Raw genomic sequence first — 16,146 nt, 5'->3', positions numbered from 1 at the left:
GAAGGCTAAGGATGGGAGTTTGAAGCCATTCCATGTGCATGCTCATACAGAGTTTGCCCTTGTGCTAAATAGTGCCGATTTGGGTGTTTTTCGGAGATTGTTTTTGGTTTGAATTTGGGTTTTCAGTTGAGTATTTCATATCAGTTTGGTTTGCTGTTGTATTTCAGACTTTATGATGTTAAAATAGAGCCAAATATATGTATTGGGTCGTGATCAAACTTCTGAGATAATTTATGAGTGTTTTTTGGTGTTTTCGGGCATTTTGGTGTTAATTTCGGGAGCCCGATTGAGCATAGTTTTGCTCTATATTTGTGATCTGTTGTGTAAGGGCTGTACAAATCTGGAAATGTCATTTTGTAGGCTGTTATGCTGCTGAAATTTCTGTAAAAATGTCCATTTTCAGATTTATTAACAATTTGTGAAGTTGTGAAGTTTTTTTTTGGCACTAATTTGGACATACCCGATTTGGGTTTTATTGGAGAATTGACAGATCTTTGTAATATTGGTTGTTTGATTTTAAAGTTCTGATTTGAGGCTGGAAATATCATAAAAAACTAGTAAAGGGACATTTCAGTAATAGTGCCTAATTTTATAGCTCAATCCCCAATAAGGCCAGAAATAGTGCACCAACTTGATAGAGAAGTTGGATATTATAGGGCTCAAAAAGGTAAAGGCAAGAGGAAGAAAACTTATCCTCAACAAGATGAGCCAAAAGAGGAAGAAACTCAAGAACCTCCATAGCTAGGGGTAGAAAATGTTCAAGGGTCAGAGAATGTGGAAGCTACACTAGCCCAGGATAATCCTTAAGTGCCCCCAACTAAACAAAGGTAGGGAGGAGTTGAAAAAAAAGTACAAGAAGTGTCTCCTCCTCCTCAACAAGAGGTACAAGCTTCCTCATCTGCTCTTAAGAGAAGAAAGATCAAGACTCTAGTCAAGAGGAGAAAAAAGGTGATTAGGAGAGATATTCCCTTCCCATTAGTCATAGAAGTTATCCTAGAAGGAGAGGAAGAAGAGGATGATGAGGACAAAGATGATAACCTTCCTTTGAATCAGAGGACTCATCTCGCTAGAGTGACAAAGTTGGAATGGAGAAGAAGCTCTACAATTACACCACCATCCATTCCCAAGAGGCCTATTCAATCTACTACATCAAAAGATGAGCTACAACAATGGATTGATGAGCAGGAGGGCAAAGCCACTGATGCCTTTCATATGTTAGATTTTGATTTTATGCTAGTCGGCACAGAATTGGTGGGAGACAAAATAAGAGATACTATAACTAATCAACCTCAATAGGAGGATTGGAGTTAGTTTCCACCTGAGCCACAAGGACCCAAAGTACCTCCACGATCATGTATTCAAGTTACATTTTGCTTAGATAAAGGGTCAGCTACTGCTCTTCCTCCAAAGAATGAAGAAGAATAGGTTCAAGTAGAACAAGAGGAATAGCTACAATAAGTATCTACCAATGAAGTGACAGAGAAAGGACAAATAAGTGAGCAACCTAAAAAAACTTCCCAAGACAAAAAGGTGAGAACTATAGACTCCATGGATACAAAGACTCCCGATCTAGATCTCTCACAAAAGGAGAAGATTCTGGAGAGGAGTGATAAGGGGAAGAGCATAGTAGAGAAAAATCCTTCATCTTCAAAAGGAAAATTTCTAATGGAGCATATCCCAAGATGGCTAAGAAAAGAGGTGATAATAAACCAAAGGTGACACTCCACTGAGGAGGAGGATATAAGAGAATTGATTGAAGTGCTCAAAAAACCTAAGTCAGTACAAAAAGATGCACGGGCATTAGCCTTCATCATGAGTGATCATAACCAATATTTATTTTCTCACATTTCTATCCCTGCTCCACATATAGATGTTGAAGAATTAAATCCAAAGTATTATCAAATTAGGAAGGTTATGCTTGGGAAACCTACGTTGGACACTACCAAGTTGATGGTGACAACTAGGATTAAAGAAATGTTTAAGAACTTAGAATGGGATGATACAAAATTGATAACACTTCATAAATAGAATGAGATCCTAAAAGTATATCTAAATGAAGTTTTTGGTCCTTTGGATCCTAAAAATCTCAAGGCTACTTTGAATGCAGCATTGGAGAAAAGGGATAGGGAGATAGTGCAACTTGATCCATTTTTGAGAGTGTGTTAGCAATGGGGAGAAATTTTTTGAAGAGAAGGGTGTGTAGATTATACAAGGAAATCTTAAGCTATTACACCATATGCAAGATAATGTAGATAAGCTAGTAGCCATTTTTGAATCAAGATTCTGGTTTGATGGATGAAGTACATACCTAGGGCAAGGACATGCAAGCACTACAATCAATCAAAGACCAAAGGTACCAAATGTTAATGGAGGTATATATAGTGGAAGAGTTAGATAAAATCAATAATTTGATAGAGAATATTGTGTATGGAAATAAAGTAATGGAGAAATTACACACAAAGATTCATAAGCTCAAGGATCAAGCCTAGGAGAAAATTTTGGAGGCAGAGAAGCATTATAGTGATGCATGTTTAGATATTTTTGAGGATGATGCAAGGGACAAATTAATATCTGTGGAAGTAGTTGTTGAGTAGTTTTGAAAGACTTTTGAAGAAGCTTCTAATGATGATGATATTAGACAAGCATTCAAAATGGAAGAAGCATTACTAGATTTAGATGTGAAACTTGGAGATTTTGTGGAGACTCACGTCGAGGTGGGTAACTATAGAGAAAAAGTGAAGGACAAGTACAAAGCCTTAGATTTTCCAGATGTAGCTCAAGTCACCAAGATTATTGAGAAATTCAAGGGAAAATATCTAGATATAGCTCTGGTATAAAGGGGAACAAAACTTAGAAGCCAAAAGTTTAGTTTTGACACTTGGTGAAATTTTGCATCTTTTCAACCTACTTCTAAGTTGTGCAAGTGCACTAGGTGTGCTAGGTTCATAGGTGCACTACTTCTAAGGTGTGCTTTTTAGAGGTGCACCCAAAGTTTCTGAAGAAGTTAGAGGTGCACCAATAGTTAACTGCTAGTTCTAAATTTAGAGCTTTCCATGCATTAAAAATGCATTCTAATGATAGTTTAACTCCTACAAACACTTAGTGGACATTGAGCTTCTATTTTTGGCACTTCCAGATACTTCCACATCATCTAAAGGATTTCTTCTTCTTATTTTCTCATGTTTTCTTTTTTTTAAGACATGTAAAGGCTCATGCATCCATTTAATGATATAAATATGGATGGAGTCCTACTTAGCACCAATTAGTGAGTCAATTTGTGCATAAATAGATTTGTTTTATTAGTTTAGAAGCATATGTTTGCATAAAGATATCTCTCACTTTCAACACAAATTGAGGAGAAGATTTCTTATAAATTTAGAAATGTAATATGTATTCTAGGCCAACATTATTTTGATGCAATAATATATGCTATTTGTGCTTGCATTTTGAGTGTATTGGTTTTTGCCTGAGTGTGTTATATTTTGTGAATGTATGTTCATGGAATGTAATTAAGCAAATAGTTTTATTGTGTTATTTTGGTTGTGAGATCTTTTAATTCAGGTGTTGGCTATGGGTCTAAAAATTCCATTGACATACTTAGTTCGAGAAGAGATCACAATATTGTTCCTGCATAGCTGTTCATCTCACATGAGTGCACTTTTTGCGGCCTTGCAATTTGATGAAAAGTGAAACATCTTACAATTATTGAATTTCCATTGATGTTTACATCAATGGAATTAAGGAAGTGTTGCTCCTATTTTCATTGGTTACCCGATGATCTTTTCCAAGGCTTAACTCACAAACACATTGTTTCCATGGCTTATGTCTATTAGGATTATAATTTTTATGTTATTTTCTTAAATTTCTTGTTACATTATCTTCATTATTTGGTTTACTAACTCCTTGGTTAATTTAGGAATTCATATAATTCCATTGTTAGATTGTATTCATAAAAAAAATACAAAAATATATTTCTTTTTTATGTGTTTGTTATTTTGAGATAGCAAGTAGATTCAAAATCTTATTTGAATTATTTAAGAAATAGCAAAGGCCTCCTCATAAACACTCACATCTATCTTCAATTAAGAAGATTCTAATAGGTCGTAAGATCACTTAGAACCTTGGAGTTGATCCCTGATTAACTTTTCAAGAGAGGAGTTTGAAAGGATTCTTGCTATTAAGCATCGTGCAAAATGATAGCTCAATAGATTTCTTCTATTCAATATGATTGTTTAAGCACTTGGAACTTGTATTCAACATATCTATTTATATTTAATACTAATATACTCTAGTATGTATATATAATCTTGAATGATGTTCTATGTTGATTGTAGAGAATATCTATATGAGTCATTGAAGTTACCGTTGACACAAAAGTCTACACCCTTGCTTGAGGTATGATCCTCAAGTGACTTGTATAACATAGAAATGACCTCCAAGTTTGGGACTTAAACTTTGAGGTTGAATCTTCAGAGAAGGTGATGGGATACCCCTCGAACATGGCTAATCATGGAAAAAAATTTCAATGTTGTAATAACAGAGAAATTTTGAAGTTCGAGGAAACATGGGGTAGACATGGTTTAGAATTTGAAATATTATGTTTTAATGGTAAAATGTGGCATCAAAATGTATTATTAACGCATTTCCTCTATAATAGGAAAGCAATCTCTATGAGGAGACAATGAGGCATTAAAAGTGGAAATACGATTTTAATAACCATCATTGAATAACCACCGGTAGCTCTTTAAAAATAAAGAGTGGGAATTGAATGGCATAGTTAGAGTTAAGAGAGGGGGAGAGCATTACGAGACTGAGAGGAAGAAAAGAATTGTGAGAAAGAGAGGAGAAAGATTGGCAAAGAGCCGGCTCTCTGGCCTTTAGCTAGAGAGCCATATATGTTATATAGCAATAACTACTTTTATACTATATCTTAGTTGTGATCGCATTTGCAGTCTAGTATCATCTTTTCTTCCTTGCATTCAGTTTTGTATGTCGCTGTGTTTCTAGTTTTCAAGTTTAAATACATTTTAAAGATTGTATTAAAAGAGTCTAGTTGTAGAGGTAGCCATATGTGCAGGCGATGACATTGACATGGGGTACATGAAGTGTAAATAAAGTTCACTTTGTCATCTTGGTGATCATGATAGAAGGAGAGCAAACAATATTGTTACAAGCCGTTAATGTTTAGAATGAAAAGTTGGCAGCTTTCATGAATCATCTCGATAAGAGACAGGTGCCGCTGCAAGTGGAAAATGTAGAAGCCGATACTTAGAAAGAAAGGAGATCCGCATGCAGCATGATTAGCATGATAAAGATCCAGCATTTCACATTGGTGATAGATTTAGATTTTCAAATGATATTTTAGACAGTATTGAGATGAATCAAGATTTAGTGTTGGGTGTGAACAAAAAATGGAAGATTATCATCACTCTTTGATAATAGTAAAGGTGGTATGCATATTAAACATGCATAACCATAGTGTGTGAGGCTGTCATACCCGAGACGGTTGTAGAAAAGGTGTTGAAGACGATAGTTCCAGCATTGTTGGAGCTAAACGTGCTAAAGAATTTGACTGGATCTATAATGGCCAGTGCCATGGGAGGATTCAATGCCCACGCTACCAACATTGTTTCAGTTGTGTTCATTGCAACTGGCCAAGATCCGGCTTAGCATGTGGAGAGCTCGCACTGCATTACCCTGATGGAGCCTACCAATGGTGGCAAAGATCTACATATGTCAGTTACCATGCCATGCATAGAGGTGGGAACAATGGAAGAAGGGATAGAAATATAGAGATAACCCAAAAATGGTTCTTTGGCAGCTGTCATGGAGGATATTCATTAGAATGTTGAAGGATTTTGAGCCTCTAACCTGAGGTCTGTCGAGTAGGTACAATTAGAGATGCAGTGTGAAGAACATTTATGATGAGGTTTGCAGGATTGAGAAATTGGAACTCCATGTGATTACATCAGATTGGTATCAAAGCTAGCGAATGGTCTAGTGACATTGCAGTGGGAAGAAGCATAAATGGTTGCATTAATCCATCAAGCTGCAGGAAGAATGAAGAGAGTTCTTGGGAAGGTCTCAGGCGGAGATCTCGGTATTGTCTCCATGAGGATGAAGTTGGGTAGAAGGTGCAAGAAGCAACCACCGAGCGAGAGTGGGAAGCATCTTCCAAAATCTTCGATGGGTACGATGACCGTATAGTAGCACCAGGAAGAATGGTGGACAGCAATGACAATGCAAGGACGTCATCAGAGTGACACAGCAAAAGCTAAGGAGCCAAAGACCACGAAGAAGAAGAAAGCGCATTTCCTTGGGACAAGGAAATTTGTCAGTTCGAAAGTTTGATGGGAGACCCCTTAAACATGGCTAATCGTGGAAAAAGTTTTCAATGTTGTAATAAAGGAGAAATTTTGAAGTTCGAGGAAACATGGGGTAGACATGGTTTAGAATTTGAAATATTATGTTTTAATGGTAAAATGTGGCATCAAAATGTATTATTAACGCATTTCCTCTATAATAGGAAAGTGATCTCCATGAGGAGACAATGAGGCATTAAAAGTGGAAATACGATTTTAATAACCATCATTGAATAACCACCGGCAACTCTTTAAAAAGAAAGAGTGGGAATTGAATGGCATAGTTGGAGTTAAGAGAGGGGGAGAGCATTATGAGACTAAGAGGAAGAAAAGAATTGTGAGAAAGAGAGGAGAAAGATTGGAAAAGAGCTGGCTTTCTGGCCTTTAGCCAGAGAGCCATATATGTTATATAGCAATAACTACTTTTATATTATATCTTAGTTGTGATCGCATTTGCAGTCTAGTATCATCTTTTCTTCCTTGCATTCGGTTTTGTATGTCACTGTGTTTCCAATTTTCAAGTTTAAATACATTTTAAAGATTGTATTAAAAGAGTCTAGTTGTGGAGGTAGCCATATGTGCAGGCGATGACATTGACATGGGGTACATGAAGTGTAAATAAAGTTCACTTTGTCATCTTGGTGATCATGATAGAAGGAGAGAAAATAGTATTGTTACAAGTCGTTAGTGTTTAGAATGAAAATTTGGCGGCTTTCATGAATCATCTCGATAAGAGATGGGTGCCACTGCAAGTGAAAAATGTAGAAGCTGATACTTAGAAAGAAAGGAGATCCGCATGCAACATGATTAGCATGATAAAGATCCAACATTTTACATTGCTGATAGATTTAGATTTTCAAATGGTATTTTAGACGGTATTGAGATGAATCGAGATTTAGTGTTGGGGGCGAACAAACAATGGAAGATTATCATCACTCTTTGATAATAGAAAAGGTGGTATGCATATTAAACATGCATAACCATAGTGTGTGAGGCCATCATACCCGAGACGGTTGTAGAAAAGGTGTTGAAGATGATAGTTCCAGCATTGTTGGAGCTGAACATGCTGAAGAATTTGACTAGATTTGCAATGGCCGGTGCCATGGGAGGATTTAATGCCCACACTGCCAACATTGTTTCAGCCGTGTTCATTGCAACCGGCCAAGATCCAACTCAGCATGTGGAGAGCTCGCACTGCATTACCTTGATGGAGCCTACCAATGGTGGCAAAGATCTACATATGTTAGTTACCATGCCATGCATAGAGGTGGGAACAGTGGAAGAAGGGACATAAATATAGAGATAACCCAAAAATGGTTCTCTGGCAGCTGTCATGGAGGATATTCATTAGAATGTTGAAGGATTTTGAGCCTCTAACCTGAGGTCTGTCGAGTAGGTACAGTTAGAGATGCAGTGTGAAGAACATTTATGATGAGGTTTGCAGGATTGAGAAATTGGAACTCCATTACTTTTATACTATATCTTAGTTGTGATCGCATTTGTAGTCTAGTATCATCTTTTCTTCCTTGCATTCGATTTTGTATGTTGCTGTGTTTCCAGTTTTCAAGTTTAAATACATTTTAAAGATTGTATTAAAAGAGTCTAGTTGTGGAGGTAGCCATATGTGCAGGCGATGACATTGACATGGGGTACATGAAATGTAAATAAAGTTCACTTTGTCATCTTGGTGATCATGATAGAAGGAGAGCAAACAGTATTGTTACAAGTCGTTAGTGTTTAGAATGAAAAGTTGGCAGCTTTCATGAATCATCTCGATAAGAGACGGGTTCGGCTGCAAGTGGAAAATGTAGAAGCCGATACTTAGAAAGAAAGGAGATCCGCATGTAGCATGATTAGCATGATAAAGATCCAACATTTCACATTGGTGATAGATTTAGATTTTTAAATGGTATTTTAGACGGTATTGAGATGAATCGAGATTTAGTGGTGGGGGCAAACAAATAATGGAAGATTATCATCACTCTTTGATAATAGAAAATGTGGTATGCATATTAAACATGCAAAACCATAGTGTGTGAGGCCATCATACCCAAGACAATTGTAGAAAAGGTGTTGAAGACGACAGTTCCAGCATTGTTGGAGCTGAACGTGCTAAAGAATTTGACTGGATCTGCAAAGGCCAGTGCCATGGGAGGATTCAATGCCCACGTTGCCAACATTGTTTCAGCCATGTTCATTGCAACCAGCCAAGATCCAGCTCAGCATGTGGAGAACTACCAATGGTGGAAAAGATCTACATATGTTAGTTACCATGCCATGCATAGAGGTGGGAATAGTGGAAGAAGGGACAGAAATATAGAGATAACCCAAAAATGGTTCTCTGGCGGCTATCATGGAGGATATTCATTAGAATGTTGAAGGATTTTGAGCCTCTAACCTGAGGTTTGTCAAGTAGGTACAGTTAGAGATGCATTGTGAAGAACATTTATGATGAGGTTTGCAGGATTGAGAAATTGGAACTCCATGTGATTACATCAGAAGGCCAACTTTCTTACAATTAAGTTGCACCTAAACTACCACTTTGAGGGAAAAGGGGGAGAGAATGCATAAAATTAAAATGTTGAAAGGGATGGGGGTAATGCACTAGATTGAAACAAAAGTTATAAATCTACCTATGGATGCACTACACATGAATGAAACAACCAAAATACACTAGAATTAACTCCAATCTATCTTCTAATAAATCACATGCAAGTTTGGAACTGAATGAATGCTGAAAGGAAGAAATTCTTCACAACACAACACTTACCAACAAATTAACAAAACATGCAAATATGAGAAAATAAACAGAAAAATTCAAATTGAGGCAATAAACATGCACACACTAGTGAATGGAAAGAAGAGGTAAGAAATATAGATTTCATTAATGGAAGGTAAAAATATTACAAATATAGAGCATAATGCTACTACAATGAACTAGAGAAGAACCCAAAAAAATTTATAACTTTTTTTTTTTAAAGAGTTCCAGCATAACTCAAAAGTAACCATGAATTTCAAACCCCAACCAAGGTGGAGTTAAGAGTTGTAGAGAAAGAAATAAATGAAAGTCAGAAGGCAATTCAATTTTGAAGTGCAACTTGTTATAATGAAGTGATAGGAAGAACAAAGAAAAATGCACCCAACCATAAAATATCAAATCCCAAAAGATTTGATCATTCCATGCAATAAAGGGACATGGAGTGCATCAACATTGTGAAAACAAGGTCCAAAATATCGTTCAACTTTAAAGAAGTGGCCCTTGTGATATGTTATGGGTGCAAAAGATCAAATTGCATCGCTATCAAAAAATGTGGGATGGGATAACACATAATTCAACCCACCCACATACACCTATACAGTTGACCCATGTGGAAAAGATTCGATCTGCTCCAAAAGAAAGATGGACCATTGATTAAGATCTTGCATTTTAAATGGATGACCCTGATCCTCCAAAAATCTCCCAACGAATGATTAAACAAAAACCATTGATGAAGGAACCTTTAAAATATGATGGTAGGCACATTTATTGATGAAGGAAGGAAGAAATACCAAAGGATTTTTTTACTTCACAAGCTACCAAAAGTGACCCTTGCAAAGTGGCAAAAAGGGGGAAACACTTTTTGTACTTCATAGTCCACCCAAAATGATCCTTGTGAAATAATGTGATGGAATAGCACACAAATCAGGAAAAGAAAAAATTGAGCTTACTCATCAAAGAAAAAATTGAGCCAGTAACTAAGCCACGCAGGAGAAGACTAGACCAAGCCAACTTGGTTAAAGGACAAACTAAGCTACTTGGAAAAAGAAGTGACCAAGATAACATGAAATGTTAACTACCAAATTTAGTGTGCTACCCTACTACAAAGAATCCATCCCATTGAAGTTCTCTTAGATTGGTTATCAATGATGGGCTGATTGGGGGCACAAATAACCAACATTCTTGGCAACTCAAAGGGGATTCTTGTCTGCAAAGTATAGATCAGTGGCCTTAAGAAATGCATTGGGTATGGAGTCACCAAAAGAGAATGACACATTATCTCACATGCAACTTCACCAAAAATAATAATCTTCAACCAACAAAAAAGAAAAAACTCTGGGGAGCTCCAAAAAGCCTCAGGAACAACTGTGCTTGTACACTTCTTGGAAAGATGAAAACCTACTCTACTATGTACAAGTATTTACAAAAAAAAAATCAAACAAATCCATTTTCTAGCTTATTGAAGTAGCTTCCCTTTCTTACAAGTTGATTTCTTGTTCCATGCATGTGGGCAGTCAAATGGATCAACAAGTATGACAAGCATACTACTGCATGGAATACCTTCTTCCCAATGCTGAAAAAGTGAAGCATTCCAATATAGGGCCATTACATTGTCGAGTAAGAATTACTTGCTCCTTCTTGTAAAAATATTCCTCATGCTATGGAATGAGCATGACTGGGGGAAACTTGCATTGTTGTAGAACTAGATGCTTTATAGTGCATCCTCTTAATAGCTCCAAGTCTAATAAATCAGCCTTGACTATGTTCTTGTGCTCTGTAATGGTAGTATACTTCTAGTTTGGAAGTGGCTCCTCCTCTTCTTGTGATTAAATAATCTCCACATCTTCCTCATGATGCTCATGATCCACCTCTTCCAGATCTACCAGTATGGTGTGAATCTCCACTTGTTGATATTGCAACTCATGATCTTCTGATGAAGGATCATGTCACTTTATGTCCAAGAACAAACAACACATTTCTAGATCATCCCAAAAATTGTCTTCATTAGAATCCTCTTGCTCTGCTATAGTAAAATACATAGGTTGAGGGGAGACGTCATGCATATCAACATGTTCTTCCTCAAGGATAGAGCTACCCTTTGAGGCTCTCTTTTTCATCCTCCATATCATGGAGGACTCCTTGGTGTAACAAGTGATCTTCTTTTTCTTCCTCTTCCTATAGAAAAACCTCATCTTCCTAAAAAGGCTCAAAAGCCATGATTTGTTTCTCAAGGAAGGAAAAAGCTTGTTGTCTTCTTCTTCTTTCTCAATAAAGGAGGGAAGCTCTTTAAATAAGAGGATTTGATCCTCTTCCTTTTCCTCAATTACCACCTCTTTGTGCTCCTCAATAGGCTACAACTCATCTAATGGTAGTTTTATTGGCTTTTCTTCACTCTCCCAAAATGGCATGTTAGGACTACCATGAGTCCATATGACTAGTCCAACCTAGAAGAGTGAAATGGTAATGTGTACAGTAGGCTCATGGGGCCATATTTTTGGTGTAGGGAGTGAAGAAGTTACAATAGTTGGATCTTTTAATGGAGGGGGCTTCTTGAAGCTTGGGATGACATATTTTGGACAAGGTGTTGCCTCTACTTCCTTGGTTTATAAATGAGCCATCTTGAGCCTCATTTCCTCTTCTTTTACTACAACTACTTTCATAACAAGTTTCTTCTCAATGTGTCTCTATTTCTCCCTCTCTTCTTCATGTTGTTGGAGATATGCCCAGTATGTCATGTCCTCCTACTGTCTCAATTTTTTGCTGCCTTGCAATCTCATCAAGCTGTTTATCATAGGCCATCAATTTCTCATTTTTCTCACTAAACCATGAGTCCATTCTCCTACTCTTTTCATGGAACTTCCAGTGAATTTTCCTTTAGAAATCCAACATCATATCTTCAATCTTCTTATATGGGGATGTTGGGATTGGTAGAGAAAGGGTATGAGGATAGTACTAATTTTGAGCATATTGACTATGACTAGCTTGAGGATGAGATTGAAAATGGTAATATGAGGGATGAGGAATATCATTTTCATGATTTTAGGGGATAATAGTTATTTCTACAAAATGGGTCCATGGTTAGAACTTCATAAAAACTAAAATTTTATAGAAAACTTTGGAAATCATAGAAGATCAAGCATGACCTTTACATACTAGCACTAGGTCTATTTGAAACCAGTAGAAGTGCACTAGAGTCACCATGGTGTTTGATGGAATGCCTCTAAAGGATGATGGAATTAAGAATAACACCCAAATTCTTGGTGAATAAGATTGCAATGCCTACCAACAAACTTATGTAGCTAAATCTATGTGTCCCACTAGTTGTGCTATAAATTGTTGACACAAAATTTTGCACCCTTGCTTGAGGTATGACCCTCAAGTGATGTTGTGTAACATGGAAATGACCTCCAAGTTTGGAAATTTTCACTTTGAGGTTGAATATTTGGTGAAGGCTTACTTCCTTACAATTAGGATGCACCTAAACTACCCCTTTGAGGGAAAAGGGATAGAGAATGCATAAAATTAAAATGTTGAAAGGAAAAGGGGGTAATGCACTAGATTGTAACAATGGTTACAACCTTGCCTATGGATGCACTACACATGAATGAAACAACAAAAACACAATAAATTTAACTCCAATCTATCATCCAAGAAATCAAATGTAGGTTTGGAACTAAATGAATACTGAAAGGAATAAATTCTTCACAACACAACACTTACCATTAAATTAACACAACAAATCTAAGAAAATGGAAAAGAAACATTCAAAGTGAGGCAATAAACATACACATACTAGTGAATGGAAAGAGGACGTAAGAAATAGATATTTCATTAATGGAAGGAAAAATGATTAAAACTATAGAGCATAATGCTGTTGCAATAAACCAGAGAAGAACCCCAAAAATATTTACAACTTTTCTTTTTAAAGAGTTCAAGTGTAACTCAAATGAAACCATGAAGTTTAATCCCCAACCAAAATTGACCCTTGAAAAGTGGGATAAAGGGGGAAAAACTTTCACTACTTCCTAGGCTACCCAAAATGGCCCTTGCAAAATAGCGTGTTGTTCTCAATAACAGGATTCATACAATATTTATAAGGGAATGAGAAGTCATGTCCATGTAGGGGCATGACCCTATGTGGTATGTGTACCACATAGGGCCATGTCCCTATGTGGACTTTAGAATAGTCAACTTACCTTTTTTCCAACCATGCATTAGTTATTGATATCATTCAATGGTAAATGCTTTGTTATAAAGCCCAATGGTGGTTTCATAGTTTATTATGAGAGGAACCCAATACTACATGGGAAGAGGTATGCAATATACATTATGATAAGAAACTTATTCAATATATGAGCCACATCATATTATATATATATATATATAAATATATGTATGTATGTATGTATGTATGTATGTGTGTATGTATGTATGTATGTGTGTATGTATGTATGTATGTATGTATGTATGTATAATGTATGTATATATGTGTAAATATATACTTATTGTTCTTGTTACCAAATTGCTTCAATTTTATTAAAGCTATAATTTAACAAGGATGACTTCGCCTTTCCAAAAATTGACATGATTCTACACCACACCATCAAATATGAGATATTGTCTCTCATGGGTGTATTTTTATGATATAACCAAATCCACATTGAAGAAGAAGATGAAGATAAGAAAATATTCACAACCCCATGGGTTGTCTTCTGCTATGATAGGATGCCTTTTAGACTAAAAAATGTAGGGGCAACCTATCAGAGAGAGATGATAGTAATCTTCCATGACCTAATCTATAGACCCACCCAACTAGATTTTCTTGATGAAAAAATTCAACAAGCCTATAACCACCACATGTTCTATCAAAACCTCTTAAAAAAGAATTTTAATAAAAAGGTTAATCCTTGACACTTGCAAGTGGGTGACATGGGACTAAAAGAGAACATGAAAGTCTAAGAAAATTGAGAGAAGAAGGGAAAATTTGAGCCCACCTGGCTAGGCTCCTATGTTGTTACAACATCTTTTGGCTCAAGAGCATATCGACTATCAAACCTAGAAGGTGAACCTCTAGATGATCCCAACAACATCATCCACCTCAAGAATTTTTATGCCTAAGCTACTTATTATATTGTTCTAGCCTTGGAAAAAAGAAAAAACATCTTAAAATATCTTGAAAAAAATATTATCATGGTAAAAACTTGGCAATTTAGGCACTTGACAATAACAAAACAAAAGTAAAATAGTAAAGAGAAATAAGCATCTAGGGGTGAAAACTTGGCAATTTAAGAACCTTGGATATGTAATTGAGTGCAAACCTAGCAATAGGCACAACATGTACTTAAACCTACTCATTATCTATCAATGACCCATTTCCATCCATCCCCTCATCGCATATGCTCACCCATTGTGTTTTACCCAGTGTTGTGCAGTTGGGAAATATTTCTTGTTTATGGTTTACCTAGTGTTATTCCAACTATGAGTCATATAGGATTCATGCGTGATGATGGGGAAATTCTTGAATTTCTATTTTTGAGTTATTCCTATATATTTTTTGTGACAAGTCCTTGATTTTCTTTGTAACCTTGACATATCCTTAATATACTTATATCAAACTAAGTTCTCAACTACATGGTGGTGCTCCTTTTTGGGGTACCCCATGCTCAAGCTTAAAAATATTCAACCCCCCCATTCCCCCATGGAAACAAAAACACCTACTTTTCAAAAAATCCACAAAGATCCAAAGAGAATTAGTCCTACAAATTTTATAAAAAATATCTATCCTACGATCCTATATCCTCCTTAGAAGTATAATCCCAAAGCATCCAAAATTTCCAATCACCTCCCATCCTTGAATCACTACCCCAAGGGTTCAAATTAAAATGCCAAATTTCCCTCCATCACCTCTTTTCATAAACTTGGTCTCTTAACCCATGTTTAAACTTGTGCAAATGCCCCACCCCTCTACCAAGGGCACCATTGATTAGTGATATGTTGCACTTTTCTCACTTGCATCCCCATTGCATGTTCATTCACTTTTGTTAGTTTATGTTGCATTGTCCCTCCATTTTTCATTTAGTTGCATTATTATTCCATTATTATTTGCATTGTCACTTTGTTCGACAAAGTTGAATTATCATTTTCATGTTCCTTTTAGTTCCTCATTTGTATCCCCATTTTTAGCATAGTTTCATTATCATTCACATTATCATTTTCATTGCATTATCATTAAATTGTTCATTTAGTTGTTCGTTTGGCTTCATAGGTGTATTATTATCTATTAATTGCATTATCATTAGTCATAGTTGAAATTGTAACATTACATTCATTTTACTATTCTCATTTATTAGTTCTTTAACAATATTCATTTCATTTAGATTGCATCTTAAATATACATTCTAGATCCTTTATCATTTTAGTTCATTACATAATTTAGTTCATCTTAGAAGCATGTTGTATCCATTAAGATATACATACAAACATCTCATAAATGCATCTAACCTAGAAATCCATCATCATAGCACCTCATAAATCATACAGATCACAATTTGTATCATATAGAAATAAATCATCAAATAGGTCTCACATCACATTAGTATACATATACACATCACACATAAATGCATAAAAGAACATAAGGTCCAATATGCATCGCATCTTGCAAGAACAAGTCATTCACATGAAACATATCATATATAACACATAGTAATCATCACATCCTACACACACACACATCAATACCATCACATAAAAATCGTATACATCTCATAAAAAAACATAAGGGTACAAGATCCATAATGCATACATCCCATCCAAGGAATATATATATGTATATCCATCACACAAAAAAATGAAAGAAAAACATCCCATCCCATAAAAGAATAAGTCTATCAGTATCCATATGACCATCATAAATATAAGAGTCAATATATTAAATTAGGGTATGTGCCCTAAAAAATATTAATATATCATAATACATCAAGAAAAATACAACATATCAATATTCATCTGTTCCCTCCTCTATAG

This window comes from Cupressus sempervirens, chromosome 4 (genome assembly GCF_028749045.1).
Source record: "Cupressus sempervirens isolate cs-2001-9-10 chromosome 4, ASM2874904v1, whole genome shotgun sequence".
NCBI classification, from domain to species: domain Eukaryota; kingdom Viridiplantae; phylum Streptophyta; class Pinopsida; order Cupressales; family Cupressaceae; genus Cupressus; species Cupressus sempervirens.
The sequence above is the reverse complement of the archived record's forward strand: the minus strand, read 5'-3'. Positions refer to the sequence as shown.